This window comes from Sceloporus occidentalis, unplaced genomic scaffold (genome assembly GCF_023333645.1).
Source record: "Sceloporus occidentalis isolate IW3139 unplaced genomic scaffold, rSceOcc1.0.p SCAF_24, whole genome shotgun sequence".
In the NCBI taxonomy this organism is placed as follows: domain Eukaryota; kingdom Metazoa; phylum Chordata; class Lepidosauria; order Squamata; family Phrynosomatidae; genus Sceloporus; species Sceloporus occidentalis.
Window position 1 is genome coordinate 4,739,991 of NW_028317004.1, and position 15,346 is coordinate 4,755,336.

General features: G+C 42.8%; 1 pseudogene; it reads left to right on the plus strand.

Moving 5' to 3' along the window:
• Window positions 1-602: 602 nt before the first annotated feature.
• On the plus strand, window positions 603-7,922 carry LOC149300534 (protein FAM240B pseudogene; annotated as a pseudogene).
• The last annotated feature ends 7,424 nt before the right edge of the window (window positions 7,923-15,346 follow it).

Sequence of the window (15,346 nt, forward strand, 5' to 3'; positions counted from 1 at the left end):
GGGGTAGAGGACCTAACCGGAAGCAATGCCATTTTGCCCTAACATAACTTCCCCAGAAGCTATGCCACTGTCACTGGAAGGTTATGTCTGCAGAGAGCAAGAAGATACGAGACACTGAAGCAGAATTGTTTAGCAGAGAAAGTAGGGAGAAACTCAGAGAGCATGAGAGAGTGAACAAAATGAGAGTGGTAGAGAGTGAGAATCTAAGAGAGTGAGGGTAAATGCAGGCATCAGAAAACAAATTTTGTTTCCAAATTTATCCCCAGATTTTCCCCTGAAATGAATAGGCAGAAAACAGAATTGGTTGTTTGCATATGACTGGGCCAAAACCTGAAAAATTCTTCAAAATAGTTTTTGGAACATTTGCACATGTCTAGTATATACCACAGTGGTTATAGGTGGAACTATAAAAGGAGGATTGTCCTCCTTGTCTACTTATGGAAACAACTTTTCGTTTTAAGTTATTCGAGGGCTTCTTTTTATTTTTTTAAAATCAAGAGTATGCTCAAAAAGTCCTGTTATTATGAAAAGAACTATACTTTTATTATGGTTTTTTTTCTGTAGAAATACTCATTGATGTACTCTATTCATTTGTTCAGAACATGAATAATCAGTATATACGTGTAGAGGTATTTGCTCTGGAAACATGTGAACTGAAGAACATGTGGGAAGAAAGAATTCGAAAACAAAATGAAGAAAAGCAAAATGAAGCAGCCAGACAACAAAAAAGTGCTTTGCAAAGGTAAGAATGTGACATGTGTCAGCTATGTGTGTGTGTCATTTATAATCTATAAAATGCACATGTACATGTAATTTATAATCTGCCCCTACTCTGGACCACTAAACGAAACAAAAGAAAGCAGCCATAGTAAATATCATTAAATATGTTATCTTAATTAGAGCTATTCAAAAACAAAGACATAAAGATGAAAAACTGTGTGAAATCTCTAAGATTATTAACAACAATGACCATGCTGGCAAAATACATCATAGAATAGCATTTTCATTTTTAAGTCTTTTTTAAATATTGTGTGGTAAACTAATATAAATTTATTTGGGGTCTTTTCACTTAAGGGTGAATTGTCATGAGAGTTTACAGAACAGGTGTGGTTTTAACTCCCCTAACTTCATTATTCATTACGAAGAAGTCCGATATAGATGGGTAGAATGGAGGACAGAGGGAGAAAGGAAATAGATAAGGAGATTGGCAGAGGGAGAAAGGAAAAAGATGGGGAGAAGTGGCAGAGGAAGAAAGTTTAGAGGTGAGGAAAAGTGTGGGAAGAGGGAGAAGGGGCACAAGGAGAAAGGTAAGAGGTAAGGAAGAAAGTCAAATATGTATGCGTGTAAAGGCAGTGTATATCTGTATATATGGGCAGTGTAAATGAGTGTACATGTGTGTATATGGGCAGTGTATATGAGACATATGCAAATAGGCCAAAAATGACTTGGGCATTTAAAAAAAATAATTTTTGCCCGGTGCTCATATTTACTCTCGCATTCAAAATCGTCTTTATCTTCTATCCTCTCTATCTTTTTTATCTTCTGAATTCATCTTCTCTTTTCTATCTTCAATCTTCGCCCGCATCTCTGCAGACATAATCAAAAGCATCACCATATTGCCCTGAGTTCAAGTTAGGGCAAAATGACAGCTCTAGAGAGCGTGGGAGAGAGAGTGAACGAGAATGAGACTGGGAGAGTGTGTGAGTGAATGTGGATTGGGGGGGTCGGACCTTGATGCCCCTGCATCAAGACTTCTACCTGATCTGGTGCCCTTACAGAGTACTCTAGGCATATTATGGAGTCTGCAGGAGTGCTATTGGCCATAGCCCATTTAACAGAACAGATCATGCTAATGGCAAACTGTATAAATATGCACAAATTTTTGTACTAAATTTTCAAGGACTTCCAACTATTAAAACCTAGCCTAGATAAGCTTCCTAGATCTGTTTCCACCCCAGAACTGAGGTACATGGCACAACCTTCTGCACCTGCTTTTGAAAGAACCACTCATACTCCTGGACTACTCACTGAACATATGAAAGTGCAGCAAAAGAATTTAAAATTACTCCTTAATGAGTTGAAACTTGTTTTGTGTCCTACTCAGCAGCCTACACCCAGGGTAGCCTCTGCTCCAGATGTTTGTAGCACTGTTAAGGTCAATAAGCCCTCAGTGATGACAACCATGAACCCGAACCTACAAGTTCACCCCCTACCCACTTTAGCATCCGTCCCCACAAACTGACTGCTGTTGAATGGACCCGACGGAATGAGGAAAACCTTTGCTTTTATTGCTGGGGCAGAATCATTATATCAGCTTATGTCCTATTCGGCCTAACACTGATAAGAGGAATACAACAGATCAGATCCACAGAGAACATGCTCAGTCCCCAACCAGATTTACTCCTCGGGTACCCACATAACTAAGTCACCTACTTCTAGTGTGAACTGTATCCTTTCATCGTTTATTGATCCTCAGTAGAGGATGCACTCTGTGCCAATCATTGTCTACAGATCGGTACCTTTCTGACTTCACCTCACAGCACAGCTTTCTCACTTCAACCTGATGCAAACTCAGAAAAGCTATATAGGAAAAGTCATCCACTCCTGTGACCTCAGCTTACACAGAGCCTCTTCAGTTGTCACCTGATCTCATGGTGGCCTCTAAAGGGACCATTATACAGAGGAATGGCCAGGCTATTTTCAAACAGGCCCTTTGTGTGCAGATGCAAGGCCACAAAAAGAAAAGGCTCTGAATCAAGAGGTTCAGAGGCCAGCCTTTAAGGGAGGCGGTACATCAGAATCAGCACGGATTCAAACCAGCAACATTGCAGATTCCAAATGCATCACCTATCCACTACTCTACCAGGTGGATTTTGGGTTGCTGCTTCCTCTCCTCGGCCATGTTATTCCTGGGTGCTCTTAACACACCTGCCCCTCCTTCTGGCAATTAAAGCGCAATAAAAACTGGGCATTATTCTAGCCTCAGGGCTAGAGCATGAGTGTTCCTGGCCTTGCATACTGAGCTACTGATTTGATGCATCTGATCCGTCTTCTCTGTTGACTTTTGGCCTTGGACTTTTAGTGTTTGTTCCTTGGTACCCTGCTGATCGTGATATTCTGGTTTTTGACCTTTGACTTGGACTGTGACTATTCTTCGGATCATCCTTTGTACCGTGCATTGGTCGACATCCACTACCTCCTTCTGCTGTCTGCCTGTTTCTTGCTGGTCTGCTGCCTGTTAGTCTGCTGCTGTCTGCCAGCATCCCTGCCAGAGGGCCTCCAGCCGAGCTCCTGTCGTGTGCCCCGCCAGAGGGTTTACAGCCATGCTTCTGCCGGTGCGATTCCAGTTCCCTGCCAACCCAGCCACTGAGAGCTTGTTATTCCAAGCCTGTTTCCTGCCTGTATTAACCTTGTCATCTATAGGTGGCGCCCAAGAGGAGCCTGCCCCTGCATCGAGACTCCTACCTGATCAGGCACCCAGTGTCCTTACATGTGTTTAGCATATTAGGGGGAGGTTTGGGAGAGTGGTATGTATTTGAAAGCTGTGCTGCAAAGTGTGTGTGTGGAAATGTTTTCAATTGTTGGCAACTATGTCCAAATAAAACCGTGAGCGCAGAGGATTTCTTCCATGTAGCCATGAGAACCATGAAGCAGCAGCTGTCAGGTCTGTTAATTTATTTTTCCCTTTTCTCTCTCATTGTCTCTCCTTATCTATCTTCTTCTTCTTTTTGGGGTATGGGGCCAATATAGCCCAATTGTGAGGAGGGGACAAGGCCCATTCTACATAGATTAAGAATAACTGGAGAACCCCTGTATGGGGTGACAGAAATCTTAAGGCCCTCAAATTGGGCCTGTAAGTTAGTTTACATTGAGCTATCTCTGCCAATGAGAATTGGGCCCCTGGGGTGCAAATGAGACCCCTGGAGGCCTGCAGGTGCAGGTTGGGCCCTTGGGGGCACACTAGTGCAGATTAGGACTGGCTTATGGAGATTGTGGGGCTCAGCAGTCTCTGTGAAGAGTGTGGGGCTAGCAGACATTGTGAGAGGACACTTAAACCTAGCTTATAGCGGAGACATGCTGAAGCACTCCCATCGCACACAGCCAGCACTGAACATATAGCTCTCAGCCAGACAAAATAGGCATTAAACACACATTTTAGGCACCCACAATGCAGTGTTCCCTTCATTGTAGCAGACTGCCTCCTGATCATGGAAGTGCCTTGACCTTATATCAGGGTGCCAGAGTATTGTTGTCAGAGAGAGAGAGAAGGAGCAATAAACTAATTCTATCTGGGGCAAGTGGAAAGGAACAGCTCACTGGTAAGTGAAATATTTATTTCCTTGGCTCAGGCAGGTTATCTTGATTTAACCTTATGCCGCAAGGAATAACTGATCTGCTTTTTTCTGCCTGTGGAGTTCTGGAAGAAAACACACCAGCTGCTGCAGGACATTTTTTTCTATCCTGATATACAGTCATGTGAAAAATAAAGTACACCCTCTCTGAATGCTATGGTTTTACATATCAGGACATAACAGCAATCATCTGTTCCTTAGCAGGTCTAAAGACTACGTAAATACAACCTCAGATGAACAACAACACATGACATATTACACTGCGACAAAAATAAAGCCGAAATGGAGAAGCCATGTATGAAAAACTAAATACACCTTATGATTTAACAGTATGTAGTACCACCTTTAGCAGCAATAACTTTAACTATCCCTTTTCTGTATGACTTCATACACACACATCTTTACAACCTTGCTTCAGTTCATTGTGGGCATTTGTTTTATGCATAGCTCTCTTAAGGTCTTGCCACAACATTTCAATCGGGTTGAGGTCTGTACTTTGACTTTGACCTTGATTATTTTCTTTTTTATCCATTCTGTTGTATATTTGCTGGTGTTCTTGGGATCATTGTCCTTTTGCATGACCCATTTTAGGCCAATCATGACACGGTATAATATGTCATGTGTTCTTCATCTGAGGTTGGTATTTTAGACCTGTTAAGGACCAGATGATTATTGTTATGCCCTGATGTAAAATGTATGTAAAAATATAGAATTCAAAGAAGTTGTATCTTTTCAAACAACTTTATTTAATACACTTACTCTCTTTTCCTGTCAATGAACTGTACATGTATATAAACTTTTAAGGAGATCTCTCTTTTGTGGTTTGGATTTCAACTCCACATGAAGGCAAAAATAATATAACTGCATCCCTTGTGTGCTACTAAACAAAAGACAACCACCACTGTGTGTCAATGCTGCAAATGCCTTTCTGTGAATGTTGTGAATTGTATTCTTGGGTGTGTCTGCCTCTGAGTGTTGTGTAAACTAAACCGAAAGGGATGGCACACGGACACCAAGTCAACTTGAAAAAACAACAAATAATACACAATAGTGCAATATGTAAAATAAATGGATGATAAATGAAATAGGAAGTAGTTGCACTCAAACAGATCTGTAGGAACACGCCCAATATGAGAAAAGATGAAACTCTTCCCTGGATAGAGTTATTTCTTCTTTAATAAATACTTCAATAAAACACAGAAATACAACTAATAGCTGGAGTTATTTCCATATGGGAACACTGTTAGTAGTCTGAGTGCTGTGAATTCAACTATGATTACTATGTCTAATTAGTTCAACCCAGTTTTCAAAAATATATGATTTGATGGGCTAAATGGAATTGGTCGGCTTCCAAATAGGACATGGGGACAGGATTACCAGATTTGAAAACAATGGTTTTAAAATAGCAAAACGCTACTTGTACTTATTGGTCTATATCTTGCCAAAAAAACATTGGGTATTTCTAAACTCAGGACTAATAGTAGACTCTATTTAGCAGTTTTTTTCTCTTATAAAAGATTTTTCAAAGAGAAAAAGCCCTTTTTTATTTTTCTGCATATTTTATATTTTGTTTTTGAAAGGAAATTAGATCATATGATCAAAAAATGGTATCTGAAAAAACACAAATATATAACTTGTGTGGGTACACTGAACTAGAGAAGAAAATAACAGCTAAATACAAGCACCACAAAAGTCTTAAAATAGCCTCGGTCACAAACGGTACAAAAAGGAAAAACAGCCCGGTCCTTAAAAGGTTAACTTTTTCGGCTGCCATTTAAATTGGTAAGTTGTGCCACATTTGACCTGTGGCCAAGAATTCCAGTCGTCAATATTTGAACAGAACCACCTTTTCTTTCTGTTGCTGAGTTTTTTCCTCACTGTTTGTTCTTGAGAATGATTTGAGTGTATGCAAGAGAAATTTATGTTGGGCACCAGAAGCTATCATATAATATAACTTTATTAAACAGCAATGCATTAACTCCACAGACTTACTCCACAGTCTGTGGAGTTATGTATCAATGCCTGCCAACTTTTCAGGACAGGCTAGCGGATGTTTCTCCTCCTCTGTAGTTTGCTTTTTTGAATACTCAACCCATCATATGCACTTTTGTGCACATGATAGCTGTGTGGTCCATTTAGATTTCAGTGTTGTCCATTTTACAAATTCTGCAGAATCCCCAATACACATTTACCCCTATCCTCTTATAAACAACATGCAGGAGATGCGTTCAGCTGAACAAATCTCTGTGCAGGTGATATACTTGTATCCAGTCAGCCGCTGAGTGCTCCGGTTGGCAACTTCAACTGCAACAGCAGGGGCACATTTTCTGTGTCATGTAAGTGCTTAATTTTACTTTAACGTGCATTATTCAAAAATAAGGGCAGGGCTAGGGCTAGTTTTTCTGCTAAAAACAGTAAGATCTCCTCTCAGTCTGTGTCACGAACCGGGTGAGCAGGTCTGATAGGAGCCCAGGTGCAGGGGATATGAGGGGCTCTGTCTGTACCCCACGATGCATGATGGCTTGGGGTTGGTACAGACAGGCGCAGGAAATAAAGATGCGGATTAAGAGTTGTATTGCATATGGTGGTACAACAATATATATACAAGGAAAGTCACTTGGCAGGAAGCCCTCTGGTTGGGGCACACACGGCAGGAAGCCCTCTAGTTAGGACACACACGGCAGGAAGCCCTCTAGTTGGGGCACACACGGCAGGAAGCCCACTTGCAGGGCACACGGCTAGAAGCCCTCTTGCAGGGCACACGGCTAGAAGCCCTCTTGCAGGGCACACGGCAGTTTGCCCACTTGCAGGGCACACGGCAGGTTGCCCACTTGCTGGGAACTCAACTTGGGAGTCCACTAGTGGGGCGCTGGCCGCAACTCAGGAACAAATCAGGAACCAAAGCAGGAACAAAGCAGGAACAGATCAGGAACCAAAACAGGAACAGATCAGGAACCAAACAGGTAGTCCTAAACGTCAATGTCAAGGCCCAGACTGCAGGGCTGGGCAGGTTTTATAAAGGTCTTGATCAGGTAATCAACTGCAGCTGGACCTGATAATCAGGTCCATACAGCGAAGGGTGAACGTTACAGTCTGGCTCCCATGCACCCTTTATTAACTGTATACCCTTTAGGAATAATGGATAGTCTGTCACAATTCACACATATACTCTACCCTTACAAATGTCTGCCCATAAGCACAGACCCCTGTTCTATAAAAATCAATTGTGTGTGTGTGTTAGGTATTCATGTGCAATACAGTTGCCCTATAATCCCCATCAAGCTGTACTCACTTTGGTTATTGATAAACTTGTAACAATTATAAATTAGCTTTTATATAAAGGTCATTTTTTCTGTCTTCCTTAAGGAAACTGAATGTAACTGAAAGCTACAAAATGTTTGTTGTATTTTACTATTATTTGTGTGTATATATATATATATATATATATATATATATATATATAATTACATTTTTTTCTCTTCTAGGCTTCGAAATGAATGGGCTGAGAGGCTGGATAGAAGAATGGAAATGCTTAAAAATCAGAATCACAAGAATAAGACCAATGGCTAACAATCTGCATAGGGTTTTTTGCTTTTTTTTTTTTCACTTAATATGCATTTACTTGGGGATCACAGTAGTGTAACAGCTATTTAGGAAACATATAACTGTTTATTTGCATTGTAAAATTTAAAATGATATTGTTTGTATTTTAAGACAGTTTCCCTATATTTGAACTACAGTTAAAAATATAATTATGAAAATGACATAACCACCTAGCAATGTGTGTTATATATTAATATTGTTGCTATAATATAATAGATCTTGAATTAGTGTCAAGTATTATAGAGGAACAAGGTACAGTGTCAGATTCCAGCCTGACTTAAATTACTGGATCAAATGTAGATGAGTGCTTGGATGCTTATGGTTGTATGAGATCCAATGCGGTGATAGTTGTAAATTTAAATGTCAGTCTAATAGGGAGGTTGTTGGAGTTTTGAGAAGCTAAAATAACAAGAAAAGGTTACATATTCTTTTCAATGAAATTGAATAGAAGCGCCATACCTACAGTAGGTTTGGACTCCAAAAATCATCTTTCACCAAAGGGAATCTGTAAGTAAACAAAAAGTAATACATACATTTTAAGGCCACCCATCTATACAAGACACTCAACACACATCGTAGAGTAGATAGAAGAGATATTAATATTAGGAGAGGCGGTGGGGGAGCCATTAAAAAAAGGATTGAGAGATGTTGAACAATTTATGATAAACAAGATATTAAAGTTGGAAATAATACTTACAAAATAGGTAAAACTATTTATTTTACTATAATACAGTATGCACACAAATTAGATATTCTAAGGATAAATATGGCTACAACTGTAAAACATATCATATAAAAGTGCAGGTTTACTTACAATTTCTTCTCCATTCCTGGAAAAAAAAATATGTTCAGCAACATCCCCTACATCCCCTAAATATAGTTTACCTTGAAATGCATATGTATATATATATATATATATATATATATATATATATATATATATATATATATATATATATATATATATATATATATATATATAGTATATTGCTAGACAAAAACACTCCCTTACGTTCTATGTTGTTTTTATGTTATTGTTTTACTTGAAATGTAAAGCTCATGTACAAATGTACAAAAAAGCCAATCTGGTAATAAAACTTGACAGAATGTTGCCACATCTGTTGCATTACATTTTCTTGCACATAAATTCACACATATTACACAAGAGATTACACACCTGATCTGAGAATCTGCATCTCATCTGCTCTCTTCCAAATAGTTAGGAGTAGAAGTACACTGGAAAATGGTACCAGAATCTCTGGGTGATACAATGTCTCAGTATCTGCAACACTGGTGACAGATCCAGGACTCAAAACAGAGTGTATATCGAGTTGACATTATCATAAGTATATGAAACAGAAAAAAATTACAACCAAAGTGTTCCATTCTTGCCCGTGCACTAAAAATATAAAAATGCCATATTCATATGACGGAGCACCGGCGTGACCTGACCTTCCAGTGCTTCACCATAGAAGCCCCGGTGGAAGTACCGGCCAGCAGCAGTGGAGGTTGTCTGCGTGCAGAGATAAACCGAAAGCTGAGATATAGGGAAAAAGGATGAGGTAAAGAGAAAGAGAAGGATAAATAAAGAGAAAAATGGAGAAATAAAGAGAAAGAGGAGAGATAGAAAGAACAGATAACGAGAAGGGATGAAAGAGGAGAGGGATAAATAAAGAGAAAGAGGAGAGATGGGAGGAGATCTAGGTGCTGTGGCAAGTCTTGTGCATGCAATTTGGGTGCCGGGCTAGTCCTATGGGTGCTGGGCAATTCTGTGGATGCAATCTCGATGCTGGGGCAAGTCCTATTTGTACAATCTGGGTGCTGGACAAGTCATATGTGTGCAATCTGGGTGCCAGGACTGGCCTTTGGGGTGTGCGACCTGTGATCTATCCCTGCAATGTAGGTGCTGTCAATGCAGGGGGTCATATGTATGATGCACTCATATGACTCTGCCCCTAAGGGAAGTATACAAGAGGTGACAAAATTGTCAAAAATTGTCAAAAATCCTTGCACCAGCACTGCAAATATGGATTCAAAAACAATGCTCTTGGGTACAGGACTAATATTTATCCTCCTTCATACCTGTTACATCACTATCTTTCCTATTTGACACATATACTCAGTTGTCTGCTGAGCTATGATTAAACAAACACCTATAATGGTTTTGAATTACAAACTTTGAACAGCAGAGTCTTAACATTGAGGGTTTTACATTGTTTTTTTTCTTTTGCTAATTTACAACCAGTGTTGTATTTTTCTTCTTTAATTAGCTAGTTCCAGACATGACAGGAAAGCAAGAATGAAGACGTTTGCCTTTATGCATGTACCTTTTACATAATTCAGTACATGTTATAATTTAGCGCATAGAAAATGTTTATAACCACAAAAATAAGTGGCACTCATTCTTAACTAGACTTGGGCACCAGTGGGCTCTTCATGTTCGTCTTCGTACTCGTCTTCGTAGAAAAAAAAAACGTTGTATTCCGCGAATATTCGCCCGTTCCTGTCTTCTTTTCGGGCGAATATTCGTGGCCATTCTTCGTGCTCGTTTCATCTTCGTTTTCTCCCGGCTGCGTAGCAGGGGTTAATACGGGGTTAAGAACACATCGGAGCAGCAGCAGCAGCAGATGCGTTTGCGCCGTGAAGGTACGTGTGTGCGACTCTATTGGTCGCCGGAAGGGGGCTGGTCTGGCATCAACAAATGAATTGCAGAACTGCAGAATGCACCTCATTCGTTGATGCCAGGCGAGCCCCCTGCCGAAACGACCAATAGAGCTGCACACACGTACCGAGGTGTACTGTACACAAAATGACCTAGACAAATGCTCCAAGGAACTTGGCCTCCTTTTTATCATACACAGTCACACATCCATAGATGTTTAATAAAAGAATAGGGATTATTTTACATTTTGAAATTGATTTGGGACCACTTGTAATACATGCCTAACATTTGCTACCTATTTATAATGGCATACTTTGCAACAACCCAACTTTTACTGGACAGGACTGGAAAAAAGCAGGACTGTCCACAAAAATGTTGGGTGTGTTGGCAGGTATGCGAATGGAAACATGTTGGACAAGAACTAAAAAATAGCTTAGGGTTAATGTACGGTTATTTTTAAGATTATTAGCAGTGCACTGTTTTGGTTAAAGATGTATTATGTCTAAATAATAATTTAATTTTAATTTTAATGGGTTTATTGAATTTTATTTTAAAGTTATATTTATTATTATTTACTTTATTATATTTATTTAATGTTGTAGTGCTACCCTACCCAGCTATACCTATGTGCACTAGCATACCTAGTTTAGCTAAATTTGATGGGACAGGAAAAAAGCAGGACTGTCCCTGAAAAAGTTGGGTCTGTTGGCAGCTATGTGGATGGAAAAATGTTATAGGGTGAAGTGTGAGTTATAGCGTTAATGCTAGTGAGTGTAGAAGTGAAGGCCAGGGCAAATAACAGGAGGAAAGGTCCTTGTGATTTGTGAATTGTACATGTGTGTGTTATGTGTTATGTCACTGTGTTATATGTGTTATTGTGTGTGTTATGTTTGGTAGGTTGTGTATCAGACGGAAAAAAATGAAATGGAAATGGAAAAGGAAATGGAAAAGGCGAATGAGTGGGCAATTGGCGACCCACTCACCTGTTTCACCCCAGGGCAAAGCATCCAAACAACTGTCAGTCCTAGACGTTTGGCAGCGGACTTCAAGAGCTCAGACACAAGGCCCTAGCGTAAGCTGGCTACTCTGGCGGAGGTAGCAGGCGTTGCCACACCGCAAACAGACGCAGCCAAGGGGGAGAAACTACCCTTACCATTAGGGACATTTTGGGCATGACTCTAGCCAGGAAGCGAACTGGCAAAGAAGAGACGCTGGAACCACCACCAGCAGCATTGAAAAATGGAAAAGGCGAATGAGTGGGCAATTGGCGACCCACTCACCGGTTTCACCCCAGGGCAAAGCATCCAAACAACTGTCAGTCCTAGACCTTTGGCAGCGGACTTCCAGAGCTCAGACACTAAGCCCTAGCTTAAGCTGGATACACCGGCGGAGGTAGCAGGCGTTGCCACACCGCAAACAGAGGCAGCCAGGGGGGAGAAACTACCCTTACCATTAGGGACATTTTGGGCATGACTCTAGCCAGGAAGCGAACTGGCATTGAAGAGATGCTGGCACCACCACCACCACCAGCAGCGGCAGCAGCATTGGGAAAGGCGAATGAGTGGGCAATTGGCGACCCACTCACCTGTTTCACCCCAGGGCAAAGAATGCAAACAACTGTCAGTCCTAGACGTTTGGCAGCGGACTTCCAGAGCTCAGACACAAGGCCCTAGCGTAAGCTGGCTACACCGGCGGAGGTAGCAGGCGTTGCCACACCGCAAACAGAGGCAGCCAGGGGGGAGAAACTACCCTTACCATTAGGGACATTTGAGGCATGACACTAGCCAGGAAGGGAACTGGCAGAGAAGAGACGCTGGCACCACCACCAGCAGCATTGGGAAAGGCGAATGAGTGGGCAATTGGCAACCCGCTCACCTGTTTCACCCCAGGGCAAAGCATCCAAACACTGTCAGTCCTTGGTGTTTGGGAGCGGACTTACAGAACTCAGACACAAGGCCCTAGCGTAAGCTGGCTACACCGGCGGAGGTAGCAGGCGTTGCCACACCGCAAACAGATGCAGCCAGGGGGAGAAACTACCTTGAACATTTTGGACATTTGAGGCATGACACTAGCCAGGAAGGGAACTGGCATTGAAGAGACGCTGGCACCACAACCAGCAGCAGCAGCAGCATTGGGAAAGGCGAATGAGTGGGCAATTGGCGACCCGCTCACCTGTTTCACCCCAGAGCAAAGCATCTAAACACTGTCAGTCCTTGGCGTTTGGGAGCGGACTTCCAGAGCTCAGACACTAGGCCCTAGCGTAAGCTGGCTACACCGGCGGAGGTAGCAGGCGTTGCCACACCGCAAACAGACGCAGCCAGGGGAAGAAACTACCTTGAACATTTTGGACATTTGAGGCATGACACTAGCCAGGAAGCGAACTGGCAGAGAAGAGACGCTGGCACCACCACCACCAGCAGCAGCATTCGGAAAGTTGAATGAGTGGGCAATTGACGACCCGCTCACCTGTTTCACCCTAGGGCAAAGCATGAAAGTCTGTCAGTCCATGGCGTTTGGGAGCGGACTTCCAGAACTCAGGCACTAGGCCCTAGCGTAAATTGGCTACACCGGCGGAGGTAGCAGACGTTGCCACACCGCAAACAGACGCAGCCAGGGGAAGAAACTACCTTGAACATTTTGGACATTTGAGGCATGACACTAGCCAGGAAGGGAACTGGCAGAGAAGAGACGCTGGCACCACAACCAGCAGCAGCAGCATTGGGAAAGGCGAATGAGTGGGCAATTGACGACCCACTCACCTGTTTCACCCCAGGGCAAAGCATCAAAGTCTGTCAGTCCATGGCGTTTGGGAGCGGACTTCCAGAACTCAGACACTAGGCCCTAACGTAAATTGGCTACACCGGCGGAGGTAGCAGAGGTTGCCACACCACAAACACGTGCAACAAGGGGGAGAAACTACCTTAAACATTAGAGAAAAAAAAATTAACTTTCCAAGCTAAGAGCTGGGTAACCCAACTTGGGCAGACTGAATTTAAGAAAGGCTATCTGCTCCATCAGATGAGGTGCCATGCGTGAGCGCTGTGGACTCAGTATGTTTCCAGTCATAGAAAACACGCGCTCACTTTGAACAGTGGTTGGCGGACATGATAGAAGCTGCTGCGCAACCCATGAGAGTGCAGGCCACACACTCTTCTTTTCATCCCAGTAGCTAAGAGGATCAACATTAGGTGCAGAAGGAACTTCACAGAGGTAAAGTTTGACCATTTCAGCAGCACTACTCTCCTTTCTGCTGCTAGTTCTGTCAGATGGTCCAACTATACTCCCAAGTGCCTCTTCCCAAAACGCAGCTGCTCCACTCAGCTGTGTTGTTGTGATGCTTGTGGCACTGCTGCTGATGCTGCTGCTAGGAGTAGCAGACCACATAATCTCTTCCTCCTCCTGCACCTCTCCCTCCTCGGACAGCATTCCCATTTTATGCTGCCAGCCACGCACCTTGTTGACCAATTGCTCCCGGTAGCTACTGAGAACATTGAATTTCAAAGCTAGCTTTCCCTTAATTCTTGGATCGCAAAGGCACGCTAGCATCATTTCGGGACTCTCTTCCATGCGTTTGCGAAGGTGTACTTTTAGCAGATCCTTCACCTTCCTGACTATGGCTGCTACGTCAGGATGTAGAGTGCCACCTTGAACAGCCTCACGGTTTTTAAGGAACACATCCATCTTGCTGCCTAGATGGGAGAACACTGGGATTACCTGGGCCAGACTGGCAGTGTTTGAGTTTAAATTTTCTGTGGCATCCCTGAATGGTTTAAGGACTGCCACTAGCTGGGCGATCACTGTCCAATCCTCCCTATTCAATGGAGATGTAATCCCAATATTGTGCTCTGAGGCAAGATTATGGATTGCCCTCTGCTGCTTCAAAATCCTCTCCAGCATGTCTAACGTGGAGTTCCACCGTGTACTGACATAGGCAGTGTACGGGAAGACCTGACCTCTCTTGCTCTTCCCTCAAAAGTTGGCTAGCCTTAACTCTATGGTGAAAGTGCCCAGCGATCTTTCTGCAGCGGGACAGAACTACTGCTGCCACATTAGTTCCTTCTGACATTGCTGCCTTCACTACAAGATGGATGATGTGGGCTGCACAGTGCACACCAACAATATGACCATCTTGCAGCGCTTTCACCATATTGGCACCTCTGTCAGTTACCACAAAACCAACTTCAACATTGGTGCCTGCCTCTGCTCCCACCCAAAGGCTAAACATTTTCCTCATAGCATGCAGAATATTTTGGGAAGTGTGCTTTTCATCCATCACTTCTGCATGGAGAAGGAATGATCGGTAGCCTGCTGCAGCAGCTTCCTTAAACACACCGGGCTGCCACCAGTGTGCTGTCAAAGAAAGAAAGGCATGCTGCCCACTAGGTGCACTCCACAAATCTGTTGTGAAATGAACAGACTGACCAGCAGCCTTGGAAAGCTCCTCTTTCACTGCTGCAACACAGGACCGATACAATGAGGGGACAATGTTCATGCTGAAAGTGGAACATGACGGAACTGTATATTGTGGAGCCACAGCCGCCATCAATTATTTGAAAGGCTCCCCTTCGATCATAGAGAAGGATGCCCCTCCAACAGCAATGAACTGACCAATAAGTCGCGTTACTTTATTGGCCTGCTGTTTGGGCATTGACCTTTTGGATTGGAATGCCACAAATTGTTCCAGGGTGGGCTGGACATGCAGTGCTCCAACCTTCCTTGGTCTCTGGCT